Source organism: Oryx dammah, unplaced genomic scaffold (genome assembly GCF_014754425.2).
Source record: "Oryx dammah isolate SB20612 unplaced genomic scaffold, SCBI_Odam_1.1 HiC_scaffold_17, whole genome shotgun sequence".
Lineage (NCBI taxonomy): Eukaryota > Metazoa > Chordata > Mammalia > Artiodactyla > Bovidae > Oryx > Oryx dammah.
Genome location: NW_024070201.1, coordinates 1,665,632 through 1,679,222, shown reverse-complemented (window position 1 = coordinate 1,679,222; position 13,591 = coordinate 1,665,632). Strand labels below are relative to the sequence as shown.

The 13,591-nt window shown below is 35.8% G+C and overlaps 1 protein-coding gene and 1 long non-coding RNA gene across 7 annotated transcripts in view; both read left to right on the top strand.

The window, feature by feature from the left end:
• Positions 1–13,591, top strand: part of GRIA4 (glutamate ionotropic receptor AMPA type subunit 4) — a 635,903-nt gene that overhangs the window by 597,587 nt on the left and 24,725 nt on the right. The window lies entirely within an intron of this gene.
• The window catches only part of LOC120876134, a 29,789-nt gene that overhangs the window by 12,562 nt on the left and 3,636 nt on the right, over positions 1–13,591 (top strand). Inside the window, exon 2 of the long non-coding RNA XR_005724104.1 lies at positions 1,859–1,864. This is a non-coding gene — a long non-coding RNA (uncharacterized LOC120876134). The remainder of the gene's footprint in view (positions 1–1,858; positions 1,865–13,591) is intronic.

Genomic DNA, 13,591 nt, shown 5'->3' with positions numbered 1-13,591 from the left:
TCTCAAAAATAAGAGCTTTGTATTTCACTTAGGATGGCATAAGCTTATAATATTCACAGGCAAATGATTTAGAAATCCAAGTCTTCAGTTCTTTTCAGAGAATAACGGAAAAGCCATACGTTCTCCTAGTTATGAGCCTTCTTTGAATGGCAAGTTCAGACAGCTTCTTTTCAAGACCCTATTTTTACCAAACAATTTCCTTTTTCTGTTTGTGCTATTCTCCCACCTAACCAAAATCTGAGTCAAAACAAAGATAGATGAAACAAGATCACTTAAAAGACACTTTAAGCTATATATTTTGTTATATTTAAAGGCATGCATGCATGCTCTGTCACTTCAGTCAAACTCTGCGACCCTATGGACTGTCAGTTGCCTGACTCTTCTGTACATGGGATTCTCCAGGCAAGAATACTGGAGCAGGTTGCCATGCCTTCCTCCAGGGGATATTTCTGACCCAGGAATCAAACCAAAAATTCATGTCTCCTGTATTGGCTGGCCATTCTTTACCACTAGAATCACCTAGGAAGCTAGTCTGTTACTAAAAAACAGAAACCTTAAATGAAAGAGAAAAATTAAAACTTTAATATTTTCTTTCAAGAACTTGATAGGAAATTTAAAGCATTTGTATATAAATATTAAGTAGATGTATTTAGTGAATTAAATACATATTTATATGTACAACAAAATAAATCTTAATCAAGCTAAACCAAATACAGTTGACATTTAAAATCTGTTTATGATAAATGAAAATTTTAATTTCTGAAATATGCTGAATTATATTGTTCTAAGTAGAAAAAATATGTTTAAAGGTAGTATGTTTTATTTGCTACACTAAAATATATTAGAACTGAACTATAGAAATACTAGTATTTGTGATTTTTATCTTTGAGTTTCATTGAAAGTATCAGATTTCCCTTGATATTCACAAACAAACTTATATTTGATTTTATCTTTTAGTATTCTTTCTTTGGCTACACAAACTGAACTGGTAATCCCTTTATTTTAACTATCTATAATATGGAACACCTTCTTAGCTTATTTTGTTTATACAGTGGACAAAAGTTCTAGAGTCAGTAATTTCATATGTTTCTCTTGCCAATATTTAACAGACAGTTTTAAAGACTTTTGCTCTATTTTATTTTGTTTTAAAACATTCATATCAAGTCTTCTCAAAATTTATCAGGTTCCATGGTTGAAAGATTCCCTTTCATTGTATAACACACTATGCTTTCATTTGAATGGTTGCTTGAAAACTAGCACCTTAAGTCGGTTCATTGAGATATCGTCCCACATTTAGTTATTGCATGCTTACTCTATTTCTTGCCCTGCACTGGGACTGAAAATGTTATAAAGTATTACAAGACACAGCTGCTGCTTTCCAAAGAGAAAAAAAAATGTACAGCTAACATTGTAATGAAAAGTTAAACTCAGAGCAAATTTGATTCTACATAATATATAGATAATTTAAAGAAGCAGAAGGTAATTAGAATATCTGGGAAAGACCTGATAAAATAGGTTCAGATGTACCAGTTGAATGCATAAGTCAATGAGTGATTACTGGAAAATTATAAGAAATTTAGAAAAGCTAAGAGGAAAAAAAAGGAATTCCTGGTGAACTTTCTATCATGAGACTGGAATTGATTCTGAATAAAATATATTTGAGAAGAAAATAAGACTGGCTAGAGGAAGAGAAGTTCTGTTTGGTGAACTAGTGCTTAAGAGGCTAGGCTTCTGTGTTAGAGATACTCAGGGTTCCATTTCCATTTGCCATTTACTAGCCATGTGGATTCAATGAGGATTCAGTTAGAATACACATAACTTGACACAGAGTCTGGCTTAATAAAATTATATTGTAAAGGTATATGTAAATTGAATTGTTAGAAAGCCATTAATACCAGAAAAATTAGAATAGTATTTTAGAGACAGTCAGGAATCACTGAAGGTCTTTGACAAAACACTATATGAGCAGAGAAGCAAAGTTATTTTGACTGTGAGCATCTGAGAAGGGACTGAATCAGTGGATCTTGTCTCAGGTGATAATGGTTTTGATAAGGTGGTGTCAATGTAATAGAAATGGAAATAGGAGACATTTTCAGAAAAACAGTTCTTAATGGATGATTGACTATGGGAAAGGAGAGGAAACAAGAATTCAAAGATGAGACCGAGTTTTTTTGACCATCTAATTCATTATACTGATGCTTCATTATGATGCTGTTTCATTATGAAACTCAAGATTACATATTATAAAAGATCAGCCACTTAAATCATTAAGAACCTTGTATCAAAATAAACATATCCAATTTTAACCTTAGGAGAAAATAAATGTTACCATCAAATGAAATCAAATCATCATTTAGGTTGTTAATATTGTTTTTTAAAGAAAGTCATCTACTGTACTTTCTTCTAGGAAGGATCAAGTCAGTTGACAAGCTTATTTGCCTTTTAAGATTAATCTCAGCTCAACGAGTGTTTAGAGAGAACAGAAGTTGCCAACTTAATAGGGCAAGGCATATGAGTCAAAGCTTAACCAAAAGGTAACCCCTACCAAGCATGAAAAACTTCTCAGGAAAAAGGAAAGTTTCCTTAGAGAGCCATAGGAAGGATGAGTAAATAGTTTAACTTCACAGGATGACAGGAAGCAAAGATACCATAGTACTGTGGGAAAGAGCACTGGACTAGAAGGCAGAAGACCTGTGTTCCAGCTGGGCTTTGTTGAGCAAGTCACCTAACTTTCATTAGACCCCAATGACCACATCTATAAAATGAGAAAGTTGGAGACAACCTCTAAACCACATTTTGACTCAAATATTATAGGATTCTAGTTCTTTAAACAATCAATAACAGCTTTTAAGAACTGGCAAAGGATGGAAGAACGAAACATGGTCAGGGTACGTGGAATGGAATAGTTTAGAATTCTGGAAGGTGTGTAAAGAGAGTAAAGAGAATGGTCTAGGAGATGAAAGTATTTAAAATTGGGGATGGGACAGGGTCCACATAGAAAATGGCAGTCCAGACAAAGCATCTTTGTGAAAGACCTAGTATTTTTGAAGTGTTACTTCAGAATGATGATAATCACAACTTCAAAAAGTGAATGATAACCAGAGGTAACTTGAAGCACTTAATCTAGATAGTTATAATCTCATCTTGAAATAAAATCCTCTTTTGTACAATTTGATCATGGATAGTGATAACAATGGTGGCTCAGAGGTTAAGCATTTGCCTGGAATGCAGGAGATCTGGGTTCAATCCCTGGGTAAGGAAGATCCCCTGGAGAAGGACATGGCAACCCACTCCAGTACTCTTGTCTGGAAAATCCCATGGAGGGAGAATCCCTTGGAGGGAGGAGCCTGGTAGGCTACAGTCCATGGGGTCCCAAAGAGTTGGACATGACTGAGCGAGTTCACTTCACTTCAATGATAACAATGGGGTGGCTTAGGGTGGGGACTTTATCTCATATAATCTCAAACTGCACACTCAAAAGGCCACCAAAAATAAAATAAGATTTACATATTTAATATGATTACATTTTCTAAATAAAAGTATCTTTTGACAACATTTATTTTAAATTTTTATTGATTTTATTGATTTCACATGCAGTCCTTTAAAAAAAAAAAACCCATATATGATATGTTTTAAGAATGATCACAAATGGAGTTAATATCTTGGAAATTCATTTCTGCCAAATCATAGTCTGAAAACCTCTTCTCTGTTAAAATTCTGGAGCCAACATGGGTCACAGAAATATTTTTACTTATCTTTAATAAGCATACTTGAAAAGTCATTAATTCATTTTAAAATAGGTTTATTAGAATTGAGAGAGTCAGACACCCTTCCTCTACCCCAGCCAGGCTAAGAATTAAATTGATATGAGACAGATTACAGGAGAAAATAAAACAAAAGTTTAATAACATGTATACAGGGAGAGACCCAGGAAAACTGAGTAACTCACCAAATGGCCCAAACCCTCGTCTTAAATGCCATCTTCAGCTAAAGACAAAAGAGATTGTTGAGGGTAGTGATTTGGTACCTCAAATGGGGAAAATGCAATTCACATAGAGATGGAAAAGCAAATATTTGGAAAACAAATGCTTGAGCTATGGGGATAGAGTGGGATGCTGAGTAGATTGTGATCTCTAGTTTTCCCAACACACCTAGCCCATATTCTCTGATGTTAGTTCTATTGCTATAAAAGGCTTTCTACCTAAATTATCAAGGCAGTTAGCAAGGTCAAAATTTCTTCCTGAGCCTTTCAAGCCTTGATTGTTTTCAATTTGAAATTATTTGCATGCCAGAAATATTTGGTGGCAACAGATTTTGTTCACCTATAGTCTTGTCTTTGAAGTTTCTTCTAGAAGTTTCATAGTCCAGCATTTGACTTGCTATGTTGCTTTATAGCACATCAAATCAGCCACATAGTCTGACAACAAGTCAGTTTATTTCAGGAGGCCATGATGCAGGTGGGCTCTCAAAGTTAAGGCTATATGGTGCAAACAATCAGGTAGGAGGTATTTGTGTGGAGGCAAACAAACAAATGAAAAAAATGGTTAATGATTGGAGTAAATTATAAACCCAGTATCTGAGTCCTGAGAGCTGCCAGTCAAGATTTCTAGATATCAGGACTAAAGCATGTTTTGCAGTATGAAATGTTTTCAATGATGTCATTAGGTATTCAGGTAAATTTTCTGAGAATCTTACACAGCAATAGTCAAGAAGTTTGTCTAAATATAGGCAATTATTGTGATTGCTCAAGTTTATATCAAGTTGTTCAGCTTCAGTTTGCAAGGCATCAGGAAAAGGGCAGCGTTTATTCTCAATGATTCCAAGTTAAAAGAAGAAGCAGAAGAAAAACTGAAAACACTAAGCTTTTTTTTTTTTCCTCTAAAAATTACCCTTACTTCTATCAAAGAAAATAAAATTAAGACCAATTTGGCACTGAAACATGTATAATATCATATATTAAACGAGTCACCAGCCCAGGTTCAATGCATGATACTGGATGCTTAGGGCTGGTGCACTGGGACGACCCAGAGGGATGGTACGGGGAGGGAGGAGGGAAGGGGGTTCAGGATGGGGAATACGTGTATATGTGTGCTGGATACATGTTGATGTATGGCAAAACCAATACAATATTGTAAAGTAAAAAAACAAAAAAGATTAATTTGTTTTCAAAATTAATTTAGTGTCATTAAGTCCAGCAAAAATGGTAATTGATCTACTTTGCTGGAATTTTTCAAAGGAATCTCCAGATTAAATTTTTAAATGTCTCTCATACCATGAAACCATGCCAACGACTTGCTACCAGATTTACCTGTAATATATATAAATTTGGGTGAATTCTTCTCATCTTGAAAGAGGAAGTGAAAGTTGCTCAGTCATGCCAACTCCTTGAGACCCCACAGACTACACAGTCCATGGAATTCTCCAGACCAGAATGCTGGAGTGGGTAGCCTTTCCCTTCTCCAGGGGATCTTCCCAACCCAGTGATTGAACCCAGGTCTCCCACATTGTAAGCGAATTCTTTACCAGTTAAGCCACAAGGTCTCCAAAATATCCTGAATTTCTCGTGCCTTCCAGGAAATAACCTTCCTTACTCAACTGGTAAGGCTTCTAGGAACCATATAAGAAAAGTACCAGGCTATTTTTCCAAAGGGTTTTATGGCTCCATACAGCCGATCTTAATTCCTTCAAGCTGTCTGGTCGTATCTGATTCTATGGACATTTTTAAATATGACATTCCAGTCAAAGCCTTGATAATATAACCAATGTTTCCAATTGTCTTCTAATACAAGAAGCACAAATTCATAGTGAAAGTGTGTAAATAAATATATTGCCATGAAAATAAAAATACTCACTAAGAGTTTCTAAATTCTGAGGGGATCAGGTAGGAAGAAAAAGATGTTTCAATTCTATTTACACAGGTACAATTCGCCAAATTGCTATAAGTCATAGTTAATAGAAGAAGAAATATTTCTTTGTGTCTGGAAAACAATGATGAAAAGGCCAGTAATATTTCAGATAAAAAGTTATAAAAATTATAAACCATATTCATCAGTTCATTCAGTTCCATATAATTAATTCTTATTGATCTTGATCTTTTATTAACAGTTTTATGAAGCCATTAAGTTTTTCATTAGAATTCTATAATTTCTTACCAGTTTAGTGTCATGATCTAAAAGTTATCACAAACTTATATTTGTCCAAAAATCACTTCTATTAGCATCTTCATTTTCTAAGAGCATTTTAGTAAAACAAAAACTATCTATGAATGACAAAAACTTAAATTCACATGGTTAAAGATCTAATTGCAATGCAATTGACATGGAAATTTGTCTGTTTCTGTGACATGCAACATTTTAAGATAATAACTAGAAATATGACTGATAACATACCAGGACATATCTGAATTTTAGGAATTTCATATAACCTCTAGAACACCTGTATTAATAGCATTTACCCACACAATACACCTAAAAAGATTTATCATTGCTCATTTAACAATGATTTCCATATAATTTAATGTACCATGTTTTTTAATTTAATATCTCTCTTTGAGATGATTCAGGGGCCTTATGAAACATCTCAAAGTTAAGTAGAGGCTCAAAGGGACTTTATTTAGAATTTTGATTTGGGAGACTGTCAAAGTTATCAAAATATTTTAAATCACTTGGTCAGATACAACTACAGGTCACTGTAAAGCAATACTTATTCACTTAACCAAAGTGACAATAAAATATTTCAAAGGCAAATACATAAATATACAAATATCCAAGAAAACTTTAACTCTTAATAAGACTCCCTTACAGCATAATTTTTTTCAATGTGATCCATGACATGTTTTAATAAACCCAAATATCTTTAGTTCTCTGTAATAAGAAGACAAAAAATAGATTTATTTAACAATTAATGTTTTGGTATTTTATCTTCTCTGGAAATGATCTAAACATTCAGGAATTCCCATCATTTAACTTAGCAAAACTCTAAAGCTTCAAGTTACCAAAACAAATTTGAGGAAACTATTTTTAAGTATCTATGCCATAAAACATAATTATTATTAAAGATTTCACCTAAAACGTTTTGTTTCATTTAAACTTATTTAATTACTTGTGAAAATTTTATCATACAAATTTATCATTTTTTGCTGACAAATTTTGTAACAGAGATAGCTGAATGTGTTTAACTTGTGGTAAACCTAGTAGTCAGACTTTATTTTTTTGGTCTTCAAAATCACTGCAGATGGTGACTGCAGCCATGAAATTAAAAGACGCTTACTCCTTGGAAGAAAAGTTATGACCAACCTAGATAGTACGTTGAAAAGCAGAGATATTACTTTACCAATAAAAGTCCATCTAGTCAAGGCCATGGTTTTTCCAGTAGTCATGTATGGATGTCAGAGTTGGACTATAAAGAAAGCTGAGCACCAAAGAATTGATGCTTTTGAACTGTGGTGTTGGAGAAGACTCTTGAGAGTCCCTTGGACTGCAAGGAGATCCAACCAGTCCATTCTGAAGGAGATCAGTCCTGGGTGTTCATTGGAAGGACTGATGCTAAAGCTGAAACTCCAATACTTTGACCACCTCATGTGAAGAGTTGACTCATTGGGAAAGACCCCGATGCCGGGAGGGATTGGGGGCAGGAGGAGAAGGGGACGACAGAGGATGAGATGGCTAGATGGCATCACGGACTCGATGGACGTGAGTCTGAGTGAACTCTGGGAGCTGGTGATGGACAGGGAGGCCTGGCATGCTGCCATTCATGGGGTCGCAAAGAGTCAGACACGACTGAGTGAATGAACTGAACTGAAACCTAGTAGAATATAAGCTTTACAATTAATGCTGGTAACTCTTGAGATAGGCCTATTTAATTAAACCAACAAGCTTAAACTTGCTTTTACTTACTAAAGATTAATCTTATATCAGGTACACTGGAAAACATTTGGGTTATTTTCTACTACATTTAGAAATATTTAATTCATAAGCACTTGTTTTTAAGGCAATTAAAAAGAGCTCTTCTGCAAATTAATTTTGATAATATCATTTGGAGATAGGAAAATGCCATATCAATAATGCACATACATAAACATAAACACAACCAGAACTCTCATAGCTTTCACTGTAAAACCTAAGTCATGAATCAGGTATATCACAAACTCACTAGTTTATAAATAAAAATTGAAAAAAAAATTATATATGCTCAGATTTTTAAGGCTTTTTACTATTTGTGGAAAAAACTTATATACTTGTCCTTGATAAATCTTTAAGGAGGATGTGAATTAGATTTCCTGTGAGGGAGCACCTCCACAGAGCGGTTCACTCTTGGGGTAAAATCTTCCACTATTGCTTCTTTTAGCCCCTAAATATCAGCCCTCAGTTTCTGAGTTTCCATCTCATACTATGTGGGCTCAGCACATAGCTTCCTTTATTCAATTAACACTCCCTAAACGGTGGGTTTACCTGTGCCATCTTACAAAACCAGGCAAGGGAAGACAAAATCCTCATCCCTACAGTATAATCAAGGCAAAAAAAAATGCAATCATCTTACATAAAGTCCACTCAAATATACAATTGTTTAGTAAACTTCCATCTCAGTTCTATCAGTTCTGTAATTTTAGTTTCCACTAAAATGCCATCAACAAGTCTCAGTCTTACAAGGAGTCCCAGAAACTTTTTATCCCCCAGCCATTTGCTTCATTCCTATACAAAGGTTCTGATAACCGCAGTAAGGGGTAGACCCAAGGGACCAAGGTGCTTTTGTCAATATTTAACTTGATTAATTGGCCTAACTGTTGCCCCCAAACAGTTGCAGTTTTCTCAGTGTGTAATCTTTTCCTTCCAGCTTTTAAAATGTATATAAACTGAACTAATCAGAGTAGACTTGTTTGGGATCTTTACTGTTGGAGAGAACCAATATAGGGTCCTTTGGGCTCACACAATCTTAGGTAGTGCTGTATTATAAAACCTTTGTTTTGATCCTACAAATGCTCATTTTATTTATCAATTCTTAATAACCATCTAAAGATTTTCATCCAGCTTTGATTAATCCCATGACTCTTCCCTTTCTGATTCCTCTTTATTCCCACTTTCATTATATGTTGTATTTACGTTATTATTTAACAACTCTAGAATTTTTTTTTCTTTTTGGGAAGAGTCTCTTTCCCTTCCATTTGCTTATTAATAAACAATGTTTTTATTAGCACCTGTAAGACCCATTTAGAATATGAATTTAATAAGGCTTCCTGAAAAGATTTTCTTTTATTTTTAAAACTAAGAGACTTTTTAAGGTTAGCTGTTATATTACTTTGCATCCAACTTTTTTTTTAATTTTATTTTTACTTTATTTTACATTACAATACTGTATTGGTTTTGCCATACATTGACATGAATCCACCACGGGTGTATACAAGCTCCCAATCCTGAATCCCCTTTCCATAGATACTAGTAATACAACTATCTATGATGAGAGCTTTGCAAATAATGACCAATTTAGAAGCTTTTCCAATTCAAAAGATCCATCATCTGGCCATTGATGTTATTGTCATTTGTTGTTCAGTTGCTAAATCGTGTCCCCGTCTTTGCAATCCCATGGACTATAGCATGCCAGGCTCCTTTATCTCCACTGTCTCCCAGAGTTTGCTCAAATTCATGTGCATTGAGTTGATGCTTCTATCCAACCACCTCATCCTCTGCTGCTACCTTCTTTTGCTTCAACCTTTCCCAATGAGTCAGCTCTTCTCATGAAGTGGCCAAAGTATTGGAGCTTTAGCTTCAGCAACAGTCCTTCCAATGAATATTCAGGATAGATTAACTTTATGATTATCTGGTTTGATATCTTTGCAATCCAAGGGGATTTCAAGAGTCTTCTCCGAGCACCACAATTTGAAAACATCAATTCTTGGTGCTCAGCCTTCTTTATGGTCCAACTCTCACATTTGTACATGACTACTGGAAAAACCATAGTTTTGACTATACGGACCTTTGTCAGCAAAGTGATGTCTCTACTTTTTAATATGCTGTCTATGTTTATCATATCTTTCCTTCCAAGAAGCAAGCATCTTTTAATTTCATGGCTGCAGTAACTTTCCTCAGTGATTTTTGAGCCCAAGAAAATAACATCTGCCACTGCATCTACTTTTTCCCCTTCTATTTGCCATGAAGTGATGGGACTGAATGCCATGATCTTAGTTTTTTGAATGTTGAGTCTCAAGCCAGCATTTTCACTTTCCTCTTTCACCCTCATCAAGAGGCTCTTTAGTGCCTCTTAATTTTCTGCCATTAGAATGATATCATCTGCATATCTGAGAGTGTTGTTTTTCTTCTGACAATCATGATTCCAGCTTGTGATTCATCCAGCCCAGAATTTCACATGCTGTACTCCACATATAAGTTAAATATGCAGGGTGACAATATACAACCTTGTCATGCATCTTTCCCAATTTTGAATCAGTCAGTTGTTCCATACGAGACTCTAACTATTGCTTCTGAACTGCATACAGATTTTTCAGGAGAGAGGTAAGGTGGTCTGGTACTCCCATCTGTTTAAGAATTTTCTAGTTTGCTGTGATCCACACAAAGGCTTTAGCACAGTCAATGTACCAGAAGTAGATGTTTTTCTGGAACTCCCTTGCTTTTTTCATGATCCAACAAATGTTGGTAATTTGATCTCTGGTCCCTCTGCATTTTCTAAATCTAGCTTGAACACCAGGAATTTCTTAGTTCACATGCTATTGAAGGCTAGTTTGAAGAATTTTGAACATAATCTTGCTAGCATGTGAAATGAGAACAACTCTATGGTAGTTTGAACATTCTTTTGCATTGCTGTATTGGGGGGTTGGAACGAAAACTGACCTCTTCCAGTCCTGTGACCACTGCTGAGTTTTCCAAATTATTGACATATTGAGTGTAGCACTTTAAGTCACCAGGTTTTAGGATTTTAAATAGCTCAGCTGGAATTTCTTCATCTCTACTGTTCATGCCTTATAAGTCAATTCAGTCATGTCCGACTCTTTCCAACCTAATATACTATAGCCTGCCAGGGTCCTCTGTCCATGGGATTCTCCAGGCAAGAATATTGGAATAGGTTGCCATGCCCTTCTCCAGGGGATCTTCCTGACCCAGGGATCAAATTCGCGTCTCTTATATCTCCTGCAATGGCAGGGGGTTTCTTCACCATTAGCAACACCTGGAAAGCCCTTCACCTCTACTAGCTTTGTTCATAGTATTGCTACCTGAGGCCCACTTGACTTCACACTCCAGGATGCCCAATTCTAGGTGAGACTATGCCATCGTGGTTATCTGGGTCATTTAGACCTTTTTTGTATAGTTCTTCTGTGTATTCTTGCCACATCTTAATCTCGTTTGCTTCTACTAGGTCCTTACTATTTCTGTCCTTTATTGTGCCCATCCTTACATGAAGAGTTCCCCTGATATCTCTGATTTTCTTGAAGAGATCTCTAGTCTTTCTCATTCTATTGTTTAACTCTGTTTCTTTGCATTTTTTAAAAGGCCTTCTTGTCTCTCCTTGCTATTCTCTGGAACTCTGCATTCAGTTGGGTATATCGTTCCCTTTTTCCCTTGCCTTTTGTTTCTATTCTTTTCTCAGCTATTTGCTTAGCCTTCTAAACAACCACTTTTCCTTCTTGCATTTCTTTTTCCTAGGGATGGTTTTGGTCATTGCCTCCTATACAGTGTTATGAAACTCCATCCATCATTCTTCAAGCACTGTGTCTACCAGATCTAATCTCTTGAATCTATTTGTCATCTCCACTGTATAATCATAAGGGATTTTATTTAAGTCATGCCTGAATGACCTAGTGGCTTTCCCTACTTTCTTCTATTTAAGCCTAATTTTGCAATAAGGAGCTCATAAGCTGACACAAGATCAACTCCAGGTCTTGTTTTTGCTGACTGTATAGAGCTTCTCCATCTTGAACATAATCAATCTGATTTCTGTATTGACCATCTAGTGATGTTCATGTGCAGAGTCATCTCTAGTCTTTGTCCTGCTTCATTGTGTAATCCAAGGCTAAACTTGCCTGTTATTCTGGGTATATCTCTTGACTTCCTACTTTTGCATTCCAATCCCATATGTTGAAAAGGACATCTTTTTTTTTTTTTTTTTTTTTTACATTATTTCTAGAGGGTGTTGTAGATCCCTACAAAAACTGGTCAACTTCAGCTTCTTCAGCATCACTGGTTGGCACTTAAACTTGGATTACTGTGATCTTGAATTGGTTGCCTTGGAAACAAACAGAGCTCATTCTGTTCTTTTTAAGACTGCACTCAAGTACTGTATTCCTAACTCTTTCATTGACTATGAGGGTACTCCATTTCTTCTAAGGAATTCTTGACCACAGTAGTAGATATAATGGTCATCTTAATTAAATTCACCCATCCCCATCTATTTTAGTTCGCTAATTTGTAAGGTGTCAGTGTTCACTCTTGCCATCTCTTACTTGACTGTGTCCAATTTACCTTGATTCATGAACCTAACATTCCAGGTTCCTATGCAATATTGTTCTTTACAGCATCAGACTTCACTTTTACCACCAGACACATCCACAACAGAGTGTCATTTCCACTTTGGCCCATCCACTTCATTCTTTCTGGAGTTATTAATAATGCTCTCTTTTCTTCCCTAGTAGCCTATCGGACACTTTCCAACTCGAGGGGCTCATTTTTGGTGTCATATCTTTTTGCCTTTTCATACTGTTCATAGGGTTTGCATGGCAAGAATTCTGTAGTAGTTTGCCATTCTCTTCTCTAGAGGACCACATTTTGTCAGAACTCTTCACTATGACCATCTAGGGTAGCCCTGCATGATATGGATCATGGATACATTGAGTTATGCAAACACTTTCACCTTTCACCTGATCCATGAAGGAGGACTGCTGATGAGTAGGAATTTAATAGTAATTTAAACCAATAAGCCAATTTATAGAAAGACCCTGAAGTAACTTTCTAGACATGGTATCATGGACACAAGTGTCCTGAAATAAAGCCATGGATGATTTAGTTCCCATGTTCCATGACTCTCAAGATAGCCAAAAAAGTTTGAGAAGAAAAGCCCCTTATAGACTGGACCCCTGATGACAAAGCTCCCTGTGAAAGCTGGCAAAGAGACTGCTCAGAATTTCAGCCTATTTAACTGGCTGCTAAATGAACACTGGTATGTGTACCTTTTGGATGGCAGAAACCCGAGAGATTTTTCTCATTAATATATTAACCCGAGAGAGAGATACCTCAAGACATAGAACAAGAGAAAAGGAAAACTTAATCACACCAATGGCTTTCTCCCTAAAACAAATGACACAAAAGACAAGGAAAATCAGTGACCATCTCTGGGGGAAAATGATCAACAAACCAAGAGTAGTACTTTATGAATCTTTAAGCCAAGAGTCACAAAGTCCAAGAAGCTAGCCTTACCAGTATTCTCTCCTGTTAATCTAATTTTAGAAAAGAGAAAAACTTTTACCAATCTCTTTTCCAACAGACCCTGCAGCCAGAGATTTATGAGACTAGCCAACATGGTAACAAAGAATAGCTTGTGCTGGCTTTTGTCAGGTACCCCAGGGTCTCTTAACTGCAGCAGCTTCATG